At 45.8% G+C, this 16,445-nt stretch overlaps 1 protein-coding gene across 1 annotated transcript in view; it reads left to right on the top strand.

Moving 5' to 3' along the window:
- The window catches only part of LOC129711769 (multiple epidermal growth factor-like domains protein 6), a 552,574-nt gene that overhangs the window by 142,195 nt on the left and 393,934 nt on the right, over nt 1–16,445 (top strand). The window lies entirely within an intron of this gene.

The raw sequence follows: 16,445 nt of genomic DNA, 5'->3' as shown, positions 1-16,445 counted from the left end.
GAAAATTGGACACCGAATAGTGGAGAGTGAAGACGACCTCCTTCGACCTCCCTTCGACTATGATGAAGACTATCTACAACTACCTTCAACTAGCTTCGACTACCTTTGATTACCTACGACTAACATGCCGACCTACTACGACTAAACCTACGAGTAAAAAAAGTATCGATTTTTTTCCATGGCGATCTTTTTGTACTCGCGGGCATTTTCAGTTTGTTGAAAAATACACCGCGACCTTGCTGAGGCCTCGAGTACGTGGGGACTACTCTCGAGCATGAAGGAGAGTTACAAATACCTCCTAGGACCTCGTGTCGACCATGCTGCGAGTATAAGTCGAGAACAAACTCACCAGAACTCGTGGATTAGGTTGCCCCAGTGAGACAGCCCCTTTAGCATTCTGCCACCGATCCAATTGTGAATTTAATTGGCCATGAATCCTTGGATCTCACCAACCTTTACATCCCTGATAACTCTGCAATGTGGCACTACCTGCAATCACTCACCCAATGTGTAACTTTCTCAAAGAGTTCAAACAAGTTAGTAACTTACAATCCTCCTTGCTGACTGGCTCTGGTTAATCCATCAGAAAAACACTGGTTTATAAAATAAATGTGTAGGAGAGAACTGCAGTTCTGGTTTAAACCGAAGATAGGCACAAAGTGCTAGAGTAACTCAGGCTGCATCTCTGCTGAGAAGGAATGGGTGACATTTTGTGTCGAGACCCTTCTTCAGATCGTAAGTCACGGGAAAGGGAAACGAGAGATATAGACGATGATGTGGAGAGATAGAAAACAATGAATGAAAGATACGCAAAAAAGTAACGATGATGAAGGAAACAGGCCATTGTTATCTGTTTGTTGGGCGAAAACAAGAAGCTGGTGCAACTTGGGTGGGGGAAGGATAGAGAGTGAGGGAATGCCAGGGTTACTTGAAGTTATAAAAATCAATATTCATACAGTATCACTGGGCTGTAAGCTGCCCAGACAAAATATGAGATGCTGTTTCTCCAATTTGTGTTTTGACTCACTCTGACGAGGACAGAAAGGTCTGTGTGGGAATCGGAAGGAGTATTAAAGTGTTTAGCAACCGGGAGATCATGTAGGTCCAGGCGGTCTGAGCGAAGGTGTTTAGCGAAATGATTTCCCAGTCTACGTTTGGTCTCGCTGATGTATGAGAGTCCACATCTTGAACAGCGGATACAGTAGATGAGGTTGGAGGAGGTGCAAGTTAACCTCTGCATAACCTGAAAAGACTGTTGGTGTCCTTGGATAGTCGACGGAGGACGTATAGGGCAGGCACGTGCCATGAGTAATTACTCAGGGTGGGCACTTGGCAGACAGTTGATTTTTCAAAACCGTAAAATCCGCGCATGCGCAAAAAAAAGCATAAAAACTGCACAGAAACATGTAAAACCAGCACATGCACAGATAGGTCCTGTAGGCAGTCAGTCAACTTTTAAAAATCTTATATGCCTTGAATGCGCAGCGCGCAGTCCATGGTGCAAAGGCAGGATTTCAGCAGCCTTTATTGCCTGTTGTAAGTGACGGCGTGAGTTACGTGTATTACACGTACTGCGGATGAAAAACACGGGAGAATTATGCCGACCTAAGATCGATTATTAAAATAATAAACATTTAATATTAAATACTGAATTTATAGATGAATTGTAAATCTTTACTATTTATAAATAATAATTACCTTTTTATAATTTTAGTCAGGCACTGCTTACCTTGCCTACCCTAACGGCACGTGCCAGGTATAGGGACAGATGTTGCATCTCCTGTGGCTGCAGGGGAAGGTGCCTGGGGAATGCGTGGTTTGGGTGGGACGGGATGAGTTAACCAGGGAATTGTGGAGGGAACAGTCTCCGCGGAAGGCAGAAAGGGGAGGAGATGGGAAGATGTGACAAGTGGTGGGATCCCGTTGGAGGTGGCAAAAATGTTGGAGGATTATGTGTTGTATGCAACGGCTATATGGGGTGAAAGATAAGGACTAGGGGGACTCTGGCTCTGTAGCGCCTAAGGGGAGGGTGAGCAAGGGTGGAGCTGTGGGGTATTGAGGAGACACGAGTGAGGGCCTCATCTATGATGGGAGAGGGGAACCCCCATTCCCTACAGAATGAGGACATCTTGGATGTCCTGGTATGGAACACCTCATCCTAGGCACAGGTTTGGCGTAGAGAGAGGAATTGGGAGTAGGGGATAGAGTCTTTGCAGGAAGTAGGGTGGGAAGAAGTGTAGATGTCAGTCATAGAAACATAGAAACATAGAAAATAGGTGCAGGCGTAGGCCATTCGGCCCTTCGAGCCTGCACCGCCATTCAATATGATCATGGCTGATCATCCAACTCAGTATCCTGTACCTGCCTTCTCTCCATACCCCCTGATCCCTTTAGCCACAAGGGCCACATCTAACTCCCTCTTAAATATAACCAATGAACTGGCCTCAACTACCTTCTGTGGCAGAGAATTCCAGAGATTCACCACTCTCTGTGTGAAAAATGTTTTCCTCATCTCGGTCCTCAGTCGATAGTCTTTCTCCTGTGATGGAGATGGTGAGATCAAGAAAGGGCCGTCTCCGACACCATTACAAACAGCTAACAATGATTTATAAAAGAAGCTGGTTTACAAAATTCTGGTTTATAAAAGAAGGCACAAAGTACTGGAGTAACCCCGTAGCCCAGTTAGCATTTCTGAAGGACATGGATAGGTGATGTTTTAGGTTGGGACACTTCTTCAGACTAGACACAGATGTCTGAAGAAATGTCCTGACCTGAAACATCACCTATCCATGTTCTCCAGTTCTGCAGCCTGACCCAGTAGGTTACTCCAGCACTTTGTGTCTAACCTGTTCTTTCCTTTTCAACAAAGGTCCTATGTCAGCAGTCGTTTGACACTGTGGTTAGAGGGAAAGCGGACTGGAAAATAAAATGAGAGTGGTGGCTGCAACCAAATGGCGGCCTTGTTAAATCCAATCTGAGTGGAATAGTTGAACACTAGTCAACAATGATTGTTAGTGCATGAAATGTCACGGCATCATTGAACTCTTTCTACCCTTTTGATTTGTATAACTATCCAGACCCCAAGGATTAACCTCAGATGATAAATTAGGCTGGATTGTTGCTGAACTCTGAACAAAGTTAAAACAAATGTTGTGCAATGAACATTTCAATTCGGTTTGGCTCATGCTTACTGGAATTAAGAATGAGAAATCATTTCATTGAGACATAAAACTCAGACAGGAAGTGCCTGAGCCTGGAATGTTTAGAGCTATGGGTATCATAGTGTCATCGGGTCACACGACGTGGAAACAGGCTCTTCGACCCATCTTGCCCACATCGACCAACATGTCCCATCTACACTAGTCCCATTTGCCTGCATTTGACCAATATCCCTCTAAACCTGTGCTACCTGTCTAATTGATTCTTAAATGTTGCGATAGGCCCTGCCTCAACTAACACCTCCGGCAGTTTGTTCCATACACCCACCACCCTTTGTGGGAAAAAGTTACCCCTCAGATTCCTATAAAATCTTTTCTCTTTTCACCTTAACCCTATGTCTTCTGGTTCTCAATTCCCACACTCTGGGCAAGCGTGCTCTGTGCATCTACCCAATCTATTCTTCTCATGATTGTATACACCTCTATAACATCACCCCTCAACCTCCTACACTCCAGGGATTAGAATCCCAGCCTTCTCCCTATAGCTCAGACCCTCAGGTCCTGGCAACATAAATCTTCTCTACATCCTTTCCAGCTTGATAACATCTTTGCTATAACATGGTGCCCTGAACTGAACACAATACTCTAAATGTAGCCTAACAAACAAATTGTAAAACTGCAACCTGACCTCCCAACTTCTATACTCAATATTCTGACTGATGAAATTCTGCCCAATCTATCATCTTGCCCTCAGTCAATATCAGGGAAGTTAAAGTCACCCACTACAACCCTGTGGTTCTTGAATCCTTCCGTAATCTGCCTACATCTCTAATCCTCTATCTCCCGCTGACTATTGGGCGTCTAGAATATAATCCCATCAGAGTGATTGCTCCTTTCTTATTTCTGAGCTGTACCGGTGATGCCACAGTAGACGTACGCTCCAGTACGCCCTCTCTGAATGCCGCGGAGTCATTCTCCCTGATCAGTAAAGCCCTGTGCCACTCTCTACATGGCCCAAGTAGATGCGAACATGGGCTACTGGGCCTGTGCAATGCTGGACGTTTCCTTCATGGAAGCACAACTTTCTGCGAGAAGGGCTGAGCCAGTCTTAAACAAGGGAATGAAAACACCCCAGTGGTATGAATATTGATTTCTCTAACTTCAAGTAACCCTTGCTTTCCCTCTCCCTCCGTCCCTCCCCCACCCTAGTTCTCCCACTAGTTCCACTGTCCTCTTGATTAATTTTACTGTTCAGTTACCCTTCCACGTCTTTAGACTCCCCTGAGTCTGAAGAAGGGTCTCGCCCCAGTCCGGCTCTCCAGAGATACTGCCTGCCCGCTGAGTTACGTCAGCATTTTGTGTGTATCTTTGGTATAAACCAACATCTGCAGTTCCTCCCTACACAAGTGATCTGAATTCTTTGATGATATTGCACAACTTGTCCTTCCCATTGTTTATCTGGCTCAGTGGACTTTGTACATGAATCTTCTGATGTGTTCTTCTGAACTAGCAACTAGCAGGAATCACAATTTTGTTTTTAGTTTCATTTCTATTCTGTCTCTGCGAAAATGACTGCATAATACATGGGACAAAAGCACTGGGATAAAAATCCCTTCACTTTGTGTGAAAATCTTTGTGGAGTAGAGGAAGGAATTAGATGTAAATCCCAAACTCTGAACACAATGGAATGCTTTTGTTGATGGATGAGACGCTTTGTGATGCATTGTCGGGTCCGTGCGTGTACATCACATGCACGCACAAAGTAACTTCCGGGGGTACGCTCGGATTTCAAACTATGTGCAAAGTACATTTTGATATTTTTGTTCAAAATCCAGTTTCATGTCATAATCCTGTGTAGAGATCAGCCACACACACTGGTCTTAACAAGAGGTTGAAACTTCCTTCTGTATTGGATGGAGGGGACTGGCCAGACCTGATCGACTCTCAGGTAAGTGACACTTAGTACTGGAGCAACTCACCAGGTCAGGGAGGCAGCATCTCTGGAGTACAAAATACTCCCTGGTAAATCCTGCTTTATTAGTTGCTCCTGTCCTGCTCATGCTCCATCTTTTCTCCAGGGATTCTGTCAGACCCTCGGAGTTACTCCAGCTTTTGTGTCTTTCTTTCTAAACCAGCGCCTGCCGATCCTTCCCACCTGTTTTCTCTGCTGGTATTGTCAGGGCCATTTGATTGTTTCTCCAACCCACTCATAGAAACAAAGAAACATAGAAAATAGGTGCAGGAGTAGGCCATCCGGCCCTTCGAGCCTGCACCGCCATTCAATATGATCATGGCTGATCATCCAACTCAGTATCCCATACCTGCCTTCTCTCCATACCCCCTGATCCCTTTAGCCACATCTAACTCCCTGTTAAATATAGCCGATGAACTGGCCTCAACTACCTTCTGTGGCAGGTCATCTTCCTCTTCACTTACCGCTGGCCTGGTCCTTCCTCTGACCACTACACTTTGCTGCATCTTTGACCCCGAATGCAGTGAGCCATCCTCACTTGCTCCTTCCCCAAGCTACTGCATCTCTCTGATCCACCAATCCCTGACCTACCTATTCTCTTTCAATAGCACCCCAAAGCGTCGAACACCAGTGGTGAAGAAGCCCATGGCATCTCAGTGCATCTTGGGCTTAGATTGGGTCTTTGGGAGGCTCTGCAGACGAGTGAGAGTCTGCCCACTACACTATGTCCATCTCTCCCCATGCTGTATAGTCATATTCATAGAGTGGTACAGTGTGGAAACAGGCCCTTCTGCCCAAATTGCCCATACTGGCCAACATGTCCCATCTACATTAGTCCCACTTGCCTGCGTTTGGCCCATACCTCTCAAACCCTGGCCTATCCATGTACTTGCTTAATTGCTTCTTAAACGTTGTGATATTCCCAGCCTCAACTACCTCTTTCAGCAGCTCGTTCTGTACACCCAACACCGTTTGTGTTGATAAAGTTACCTTAGATTCCTATAAAATATTTACCCCCATCATCTTAAACACATAGTCTCTGGTTCTTGATTCCCTTCCTCTGGGCAAGGGTCATAGAAACATAGAAACATAGAAACATAGAAACATAGAAACATAGAAAATAGGTGCAGGAGTAGGCCATTCGGCCCTTCGAGCCTGCACCGCCATTCAATATGATCATGGCTGATCATCCAACTCAGTATCCTGTACCTGCCTTTCCTCCATACCCCCTGATCCCTTTAGCCACAAGGGCCACATCTAACTCCCTCTTAAATATAGCCAATGAACTGGCATCAACTGCCTTGTGTGGCAGAGAGTTCCAGAGATTCACCACTCCCTGTGTGAGAAAGGTTTTTTCTCATCTCGGTCCTAAAGGATTTCCCCTTTATCCTTAAACTGTGACCCCTTGTCCTGGACTTCCCCAACTTCGGGGACAATCTTCCTGCATCTAGCCTGTCCAACCCCTTAAGAATTTTGTACGTTTCTATAAGATCCCCCCTCAATCTTCTAAATTCTAGCGAGTACAAGCTGAGTCTATCCAGTCTTTCTTCATATGAAAGTCCTGACATCCCAGGAATCAGTCTGGTGAACCTTCTCTGTACTCCCTCTATGGCAAGAATGTCTTTCCTCAGATTTGGAGACCAAAACTGTACACAATACTCCAGGTGTGGTCTCACCAAGACCCTGTACAACTGCAGTAGAACCTCCCTGCTCCAATACTCAAATCCTTTTGCTATGAATGCCAGCATACCATTTGCTTTCTTCACTGCCTGCTGCACCTGCATGCCTACTTTCAATGACTGGGGTACCATGATACCCAGGTCTCGTTGCATCTCCCCTTTTCCTAATCAGCCACCATTTAGATAATTTGTGCTGCGTGCATCTACCCAATCTATTCATCTCATGATTTTATACACCACTATAAGATCACCCCATCCTCCTGCACTCCAGGGTGTTGCGTCCCAGCTTGCTCAACCTATCCCTATAGCTCAAACCCTTGAGTCATTTGTTAATTTTCCCTGCACACTTTCCAACTTGACAACATGGTTAACACTATCCTCCAAATGTGGCCTCACCAACGTCTGGTTAACCTGCTTCTGGAGGTACAGATGAACTGTCAGGACTCTGATTGAAGTCTAGGCATGATTCTGCAGCTGATTCCAGCTGGGTGCATTCAGCAAAGGTCTGCAATTATATTGAATCCTTAATATCCCAGGGTGTTTTGCAGGACCGTCATCGAAGAAGATTTTACTCCAAGCCACATGAAGTTTACTTCAATTGTTCGATTTCAACCCTGATAGCCGAAGCTTCAGCTTCGAAAGCACCACACTCTGGAATCTCTTCACCGATGGCCCCTTATCTCATTCAGGGTCCTCCTTTATAAGTTGCTGCTTTCACCAGTCACCTGCTCTAAAATCCTCTGGGGCTTCCTGCTGCTGAAGAATAGGTGTATTTCTGACTTTTCCCTACACTTACGAGGATGTTGCCAGGACCTGAGGGTCTGAGCTGTAGGGAGAGGTTGAGCAGGCTAGGACTCTGTTCTCTGGAGTGCAGGAGGATGCGGGGTGATCTTATAGAGGTGTAAGAAATCGTGAGAGGAGTAGATCGAGTAGACGCACCGTCTCTTGCCCAGAGTAGGGGAATCGAGAACCAGAGGACATAGGTTTAACGTGAAGGGGGGAAAGATATAATAGGAATCTATGGGGTAACTTTTTTCACACAAGGGATGGTGGGCGTATGGAACAAGCTGCCAGATGAGGTAGTTGAGGCTGGGATTATCGCAACATTTGAGAAGCTATTAGTCAGGTACATGGATAGGACAGGTTTAGAAGGATATGGGCAAACGCAGGTCAGTGAAACTAGTGTATTTGGGACATGTTGGCCGATGTGAGCAGGGCCTGTTTCCAGACTATGTCACTCTATGACTATGACTTAAAGGTGCTATTAAATGCTCTTGTTCAAAACCCACTGATTGTATTGTTCATGTGATAGATGTTAAGGCTGTGCTTACGTTGGAGTGTAACTGAGTGGACATATTTATGTCACAGTCTCCACCTTGTATGTGGTTGTGGTCGCTATATACTGCACATTACAGCTTTACACATAATCAGGCAGAGGGGAATACTCGCTGGTGTGCTGCAGAGCAAATAGCAGCTCAGAGGAAAATATGAGAACCAGGAAATCATTTATTGAAAATACAGCCATGCATGTAAATAGATCCAGTCAGCACATGATGTGGAAGGGCTCCATTGACTGAAGCATTTTTAGGTTCTTGTCTTTGGCACCTGATTCAATTAACTTCAGTTGGGGTGGAGAATAATTGTTTTATGTTATTTTTGATCCAAAAGCCAGCTATGAAGGTTGGACCTAATTAAGAAAACTCACATTCGAGACTGGAATTTCGATTTGGACCACGGAGATAGTGCTGGAAGCCGGCTCTGCTCTCAGCCAGAGTCAGCCAGACTGCCTTTCTTTCCTGAAATCCCTCACATTTTCATCCCTTTTAACCTAAAGGTTCTTAACTTGGAAATATAAGAAAAATAAGTGAAAAACAGACTGCTAGAGCTCTTCAGCTGCATCATCAACACTCACTCTCCTTACCCACTCCATCCCACATGATGCCATGGCTCAGGGCAGTCATCGTTCCTGGGTTATTCAACATTGCAAATCCAGCCAGGAGGTTGTGATACTTCAAGCCTGATTTTCATCAGATCCAGGAGCAGAACAAGGCCATTCGGCCCATCAATGATCTGTCTTTCTCTCCCAACCCCATTCTCCTGCTTTCTCCCCATATCCCCTGACACCCGTAATAATCAAGAATCTGTCAATCTCAGTCTTAAAAATAACCATTGTCCTCCACAGTCTGTGGCAATGAATTCCACAGATTCACCAACCTCTGAATAAAGAAATTACACCTCATCTTCTTTCTAAAGTTACAACTTTTAATTCTGAGGCTATGGCCTCGGGCCCTTGACTCTCTCACTAGTGGAAACATCCTCTCCACATCCACTCTATGCAGGCCTCTGCTCTAACTTACATACAGTAGATACAATCCCACCTCCATTCCCACCAGCCGCCTTGGGATACTGAAGCCAAGTATCTCTGCTCATGACCCTGCTCATACTCTGCTCAGTCGACCCGGACAGTTTACACACTGCACTGGCCCCCTTTCCAGATGTTGATTTTCTTTTTCCACCACTTGTTGTACTTATGTGTGGCCTGATCATAGTCATTCACGGTCTGATCTGACTGGGTCGTATGTCAACAGAGTTTTTACTGTATCTCAGCACACATGACAATAACAAACCGATACCAAGAGATACAGCACGGAAACAGGCCCTTCAGCCCATCGAGTCTGTGCCGACCAGCCATCCCCACACACTAGCACTATCCGACACGCGCTAGGGACAATTTACAACTTTTACCGAAGCCAAATTAATCTACAAACTTGTCCATCTGTGGAGTGTGGGAGGAAACCGCAGCACCCGGAGAAACCCCACACGGTCACAGGGAGAACGTACAAACTTTGAACAGACAAAAACCCATAGTCAGGATCGAACCTGGGTCTCTGGCGCTGTAAGGCAGCAACTCTACTGCTGCACCACTGTGCTGCTACAGTACTTTAATACTACTGGGCAAACACTGACTGGAGAATCCTTCTGTTGTTACAACCCTCACTTGTTGCAACAGCCAGCCCCTGCGTCTGGAAGCAAGGAGTGAACTTCTTTCTGTCTGAACAGCAAACTGCAATACTTGCCACAACAAGGCTGGCCATTTGCCTGAGGCTTGACATGGATTAGTGGTCTTGTGGACAAAGGAATGTGGGGTGGGAAGGTGTCAAGAAGTAGGATTTGCTGCCAGTGTGGTTTACGTTCTGTCGGAAATAGTGGCTTGTTGAACATGTTGTTATCCTGGGTGAACCAGTTGTCTTCCTGTCTGTCGTTTTGGCTCCGTGTTTAGTGCAGCAGCTCCTGTAGTGGCAGCACCTACTATTAGTTTAGTTTAGTTTAGTTTAGTTTAAAGATATAGTGCGGAAACAGGCCCTTCGGCCCACCGAGTCCGCCCCGCACATTAACACTATCCTACGCACACAAAGGACAATTTTCAGTTATACCAAGCCAATGAACCTACAAACCTGCACTTCTTTGGAGTGTGGGAGGAAACCAGACCCGGAGAAAACCCACGCCATCACGGGAGAACGTACAAACTCCGTACAGACAGCACCCGTAGGCGGGATTGAACCCGGGCCTCTGGCGCTGTGAGGCAGCAACTCCACCGCTGCGCCACCGTGCCGTCCTATTCCTCACTGAATACAGATAAAATTCACAGCACAGGAGGAGCTCTCTTGCCCATTGTGCCCCCTGCCCATTGACCAAACGTTACTCAGTCTGCCTCACTTACAGCACAATATCTGTAGTCCACTGGTCACAGGGTGATGAGATATCTGCCTCCACTCCCCATCCAGGCACTACCACCACTCTCTGGATGAAATATGTTCCCATCATTCTTCTTTCAATTCTAGTAAATTGATGCCTCCTTCCTGACACACAAATAGAGTGAATCAAGCAGACCCATCCAGACCCTTCATTTTAAACATCTGTTATCAGCCACTGCCATTCTACAGAACAATCCATGCTCATCCTGACTCCCTGTGTCCTCACTGTGGCGTTTCAGTCTGGTAAATCTCTGCACTCTCTCCAGCACGTGGCCAGCAAGTGTCACTAACCTGCTGAGGTTCTACCTGTCCCCGGTGTTGCGAAGGATGGGCCTTGTGCAGATGCCACACAATGTGCCAGTCAGCTGGACATTGCCGCCCCATCTGTCATTCGTACAAAGGTTCTTCCGGACCAACAAATTTGACCACAAGTCCATGGGGCAGTGAATGTCCTGCAGGCACTGCAGGGAAATGACAGCATGGATCCTGTGACTGTTTCAATGCTGTGTAACTATAACTAACTCACTCAGTCCAAGCATGTCTATTATAACTGCAAAAAGTATGAATTTACACACTGCCTTTAACACCTGGGTGAAGAAAGGCGCTATATAAATGAAAACTCTTTCCGCTTACTTGGCTAACATCTTCCAATCACACAGTTTCAGACAGCAACATTAGCCATGTCTGATTGCTGACTGTGAACTACCCAGCCCGTTCTCTGATGTCTGACACCTTACACCAGATGGCCTAGATCATTGGGCAAGAAATATCAGTTATTGGGGGCAGATGGGTTTAAGATGCAGATCAGCGAAGAAATACTGAATAGTCAAGCACTAACTGGATTACTCTTGATTCCATGTTCAAATTAGTGCAGTTGAAACAGTGGATGGGTATGGAGACACAAGGAACTGCAGATGCTAGTTTACAAAAAAAGACACAAAGTGTTGGAGTAATTCTTCAGACTCTTAAGACTCTTCTCCCAGTCTGAAGAGGACCCAACCCAAAACTTCACCTACCATGTGCCTGATCTGCTGAGTTTCTCCAGCGCTGTGTGTCTTTGGCTGGCTTGGGTATGTTGGCTACATGACTAGCGTTAGAGCCTGTGATCATTGAAGCAGTTTAAAAGCATGTGAAGTGAATGCTTTTTGTTCAATACCTCTTACTCCAGCCAATTACACTGAGTGAGAATGGATGGAATACAAACACAACTCTTTGCAACAGAACCTAGGCAGGAGAAATGATCCAGGGGATAAATATTTTTAAAGTTGAGAGAAGTGACAAGGAATGTTGTGACTTCATTTTAAGCAAAGCTTTGAAGTTAGGGGTGTGTACCGATGGAGAGAAACCGATCCAATCTTCTCAATAGAGCACGCAGCTCTCAGGAACTGCTTGTTGTGGTCTGTTAAGGAACTGAGGAATTTGTAAAGCCAGCTTCACTTTGATGATGTTACCCAAACTCCGGAATTCCAAATCCCCACCCTCCTTTAAAACAAGCAGTTGTTTATGATCTTCACCCTGTGAACATTGCAGGTTAAGGAATTTAATGTGCATTCCTTTTGTTTTAATATTCAAAACCTCCAAAATTGCCCAGATGGAACGAACATTAGTTTTCAAAATGCAAGTCAAATAAGCCCTTCAGCTCAACTTGCCCACACCGACCAACATGTCCCAGCTACAACAGTCACACCTGCCCACTTTTAGCCCATATCCCTCCAAACCTGTGCTGTCCATATTTCTTATGTTCCTTTAAGTTTGTTAAGTGGAGCAACTACTGACTCAATGCGACTTGGGAACAGAGTAACCATATACAATTACAGCACGGAAACAGGCCATCTCGGCCCTACAAGTCCGTGCCGAACAACTTTTTTTCCCTTAGTCCCACCTGCCTGCACTCATACCATAACCCTCCATTCCCTTCTCATCCATATGCCTATCCAATTTCCAAGAGTAGGTTTGGCCCAAGTGATTTCATGGGTCGGGGAGCTCTGCAGAAGCTCATCAATGCCTGTCCTAACAGTTCCTTATGTTCATCGATGTCAAATTACATTTGTGTGAAGCATCGGGAGTTGCAAGTGTTTGGTACAGTGGTGTCCACTAGATCTTCTCCTCATCTAAGAAATTATTTGAGGATGAGGAACTCTTTGAGGAAAACCATCTATATAGAACATGGAGTTTGATGACATCACCTCTTCATGTTCTCCAGAGATGCTGCCTGGCCCGCTGAGTTACTCCTGCACTTTGTGCCTTTACAGTATATTGAACATGGGATGGGCAAGGAGATGGAAGGGGTAGAGCTTGATGATGGAGATAGGTTTCAAGGAGAAACCTAGGTGAGAGAGGGATGGGGCAAGACAGCTCAAAGTAAGGCTGCCACTTGTAGAGTGATGCCAATCAGGGATCTATAGTGTAGCACCACTGATTATTTGATGTATGAAAGAGTGCCTGCTAAAACGTTGGACTGCAACGGTGTCAAATACTGAGCATTTCACTTTGAACCATTTCAACGCCTAATTGAGAGAAAACAGGAGAGATTTTACAAGAGTGCTACTGGGGGATAGGGAACTAGTTGTTTGGTAAAACTATGATTTTACTTCGGAGTCACGTGAGTGACTACATGAAGACCCTATCCAGCACGCATGCTCGACATAGTAGGTATGTTACAAAACCTACCTGAATCGTGGCTGAGAATCTGCCCCACCCCGTGTGCGCGATTTTGCCGCTGTTTAGAGGGGGCGGGTTAAAAACGCGATTTTTACTAGGCTGTTGCAATCGCAAGTGTTCAGCCTAGTAAATCATTAACGAAAAATCGCTGAAAGACCCCGTCGCAAAAGGTATTATTAGTTTTTATGGCCTTGTATAATAGTTATAGTAGTTTAAAAATCACTCTCTAAACCCGCGACCTCTTGCAGCCCCAGGGTTTTATAAAGCAAACAATTAAAGGTATGTACCTTATTTTTACATTAAAAGGGGCTTCTTAAGAACCCTGTGTATAAAGTTTTCTATAGTGAGTAGCTCATTTTGGGCTCTTTATATCCCGCAGTATTTTTTCTGGGCATTTGAGGGCACAAATCCACCGCAATGTGAACGTTCTAAACCAGCGCGTTCACAGGAACCCACTAGAAATGCACACATTCTCGCTGTCCGAGCACGACGTGAGGAGGGCACTGACACGGGTGAACACGAGAAAAGCTGCAGGCCCCGATGGCATCTCGGGGCGAGTACTCAAGTCCTGTGCTACGCAGCTAGCTCCAGTGCTCACTACATTATTCAACCTCTCCCTGGACAAGTCCGTGGTCCCTGCCTGCTTCAAAAAATCCATCATTGTACCGGTACCAAAAAATTCCTCCCCAGCCTGCCTGAATGACTACCGTCCGGTGGCCCTTACCTCGGCAGTCATGAAATGCTTTGAGAGGCTGGTGAAGAATCACATCTGCGCCTTCCTCCCTTGGAACATGGACCCGTTGCAGTTTGCATACCGTCCGAACAGGTCCACGGACGATGCGGTCTCCCAGGTCTTGCACACCGCTCTCTCCCATCTGGACAGCCAGAAGGGGGGCTACGTGAGGATGCTGTTCATAGACTACAGTTCAGCCTTCAACACGATAGTCCCCACCAGACTGGCCGGGAAGCTACTGGAATTGGGGCTCAACACCTCCCTGTGTGCCTGGGTCCTGGACTTTCTCACCGCCAGGCCCCAGGTAGTCAAGATGGGAGGGAATACATCGAAGTCCCTCATCCTGAGCACAGGATCGCCCCAGGGTTGCGTAATCAGCCCCCTATTGTACTCCCTGTACACACATGATTGTGTGGCTAGGTTCAGCTCCAACTCAATAATTAAGTTTGCTGATGACACTGTGGTGGTGGGCCTGATCTCAGACAATGATGAGAAGGCCTACCGGGAGGAGGTGGCTGATCTAGCACTCTGGTGCCAGGAGAACAGCCTCCTCTTGAACATCAAAAAAACGAAGGAGCTGATCATGGACTTTAGGAGGGCACAACATCCGAGGACGTACACACCATTGAGGATAAATGGGGATCCTGTTGATAGGGTGAACTGTTTTAAATATCTGGGAGTCCACATAATTATGGAAAGAGAACATTTGGCATAGTTCCAATCCCATCATTTATCAATAACCCATATCCAGAACAGGTGGTAGATGGACTAATCTAGAGTCTTCACTACTACAGACACTGGACATAAATAGTTGGAAATGTTGGGTGCGTTCTATGGGTAAAAAGCATATTGTTCAAAAGTGCACCATTTTGCATGTTTGTTTACAATTTGACAACATCACAGTGGTGGCCTATACTAACCACATGGGCGCGATAAAATCGATATCATGTGATAATTTGATCAACACAATCTGGTAATGGTGTGTCGACAAACATATTTGGCTATCAGCAACTTACCTACCAGGTAAGTTAAATACTGTGGCAGACATGTTAAACCCCAAAGTATTGCTGAAATTACAAAGCAATATGGAACATCAGATATCGATTTCTTTGCATTCCGACTGAATCACCACATACCAATGTATGTCGCTTGGGAACCAGACCTTGAGGCAGCGGCGATGGATACATTCTCGCTGAACTGGGGGGGATCTCATCTCTATGTTTTCCCCCCTTTCTGTCTCATCAGTCAGGTACTACGCAAAATGCAGATGAACTTTGCTTCGGACTTTTGGTAGTACCCGACTGGCCTACACATGGTTCCCAGTGATCCTTGACAGGGTCATTGAAACCCATGACCATTCCCAGCGGACCAGATCTACTGATCCACCCTGTATCAGGCGAAAGTCACCCATGCCATGACAGAATAAGCCTACTGGGTTGCAGATTCCAAAAAGACCTTTTGATGGACCTGGGATTGTCAAATAGGACCTTGGACACGATGACAGCATCTCACCGACTTCCACCAAGAAACAATATCTCTCCAGTATTAGAAAATGGGAAACATCCTGCTCGAGAACAGAGACAACCTACTAATCAACCACCATATCTATGTACGGGGTTCCTGGCCAGACTTCACCACGATGAAGGTCTGAACTATAGCACTATCAAATGTGCTAGAAGTGCACTGTCAGCCTATCTAAGACAGGCACCAAGGGAAATAGGCCATAGGGTCTCATCCACTGGTGGCCAAATTATTGAGAGGTACCTTCAAAACCCCCTAGACCTAGATATACCAAGATCTGGGATGTCAGCGTTGTCCTGACATACCTAAGGGATGGCCACCAGCCAGATCCTTTACTCTGAAAACAACTACCCTGTATACGGCCATGCTGATGGCTTAATCTCAGCATAGGGTCCAGTCCTTTTACCTACTCAGACTGGACAATATGGTCGTAACATCAGACCAAATAACATTCACCATTCAGGAGCTGGTAAAACAGAGTAGACCAGGAACTTCAGGACTCATTATGGAATTCTGGGCGTACCCACCTGACCCCCGTTTATGTGTCATGACTCACCTGCTACAATATATCAACACAACCTAAAGTTCCCGAGGGAGACGAGAAGCAACGATGGGTCAGCCACAAAAAAAGCCACTGGGTCAGGGTACCGAGTCAAACCATCTCTAGATGGCTCAAACAGGTATTGGGAGCTGCTGGAATGGATACCGATATTTACACATCTCACTCCACCAGGGCAGCATCCACGCTGGCGGCTAACAGTATGGATGTGCCATTGGACCCTACCCTGGTAACAGCGGGGTGGTCCATGGAAAGATCTTTTCAAACATTCTACAACAAGCCATTATAAAACCTGTTTTCACTTGCAGAGACAATTTTAGACGCTGCAGAAAATATATAATTTAAGCCCAGGGGAGCATTAATGTCCTTGTTATTATTTTCAAATAATACCATTGTTGTTTTACAAA

This window comes from Leucoraja erinacea, chromosome 30 (genome assembly GCF_028641065.1).
Source record: "Leucoraja erinacea ecotype New England chromosome 30, Leri_hhj_1, whole genome shotgun sequence".
In the NCBI taxonomy this organism is placed as follows: Eukaryota; Metazoa; Chordata; class Chondrichthyes; order Rajiformes; family Rajidae; genus Leucoraja; species Leucoraja erinaceus.
Note: the sequence above shows the minus strand (reverse complement) of the source record. Positions and strands in the feature narration are given on the sequence as shown.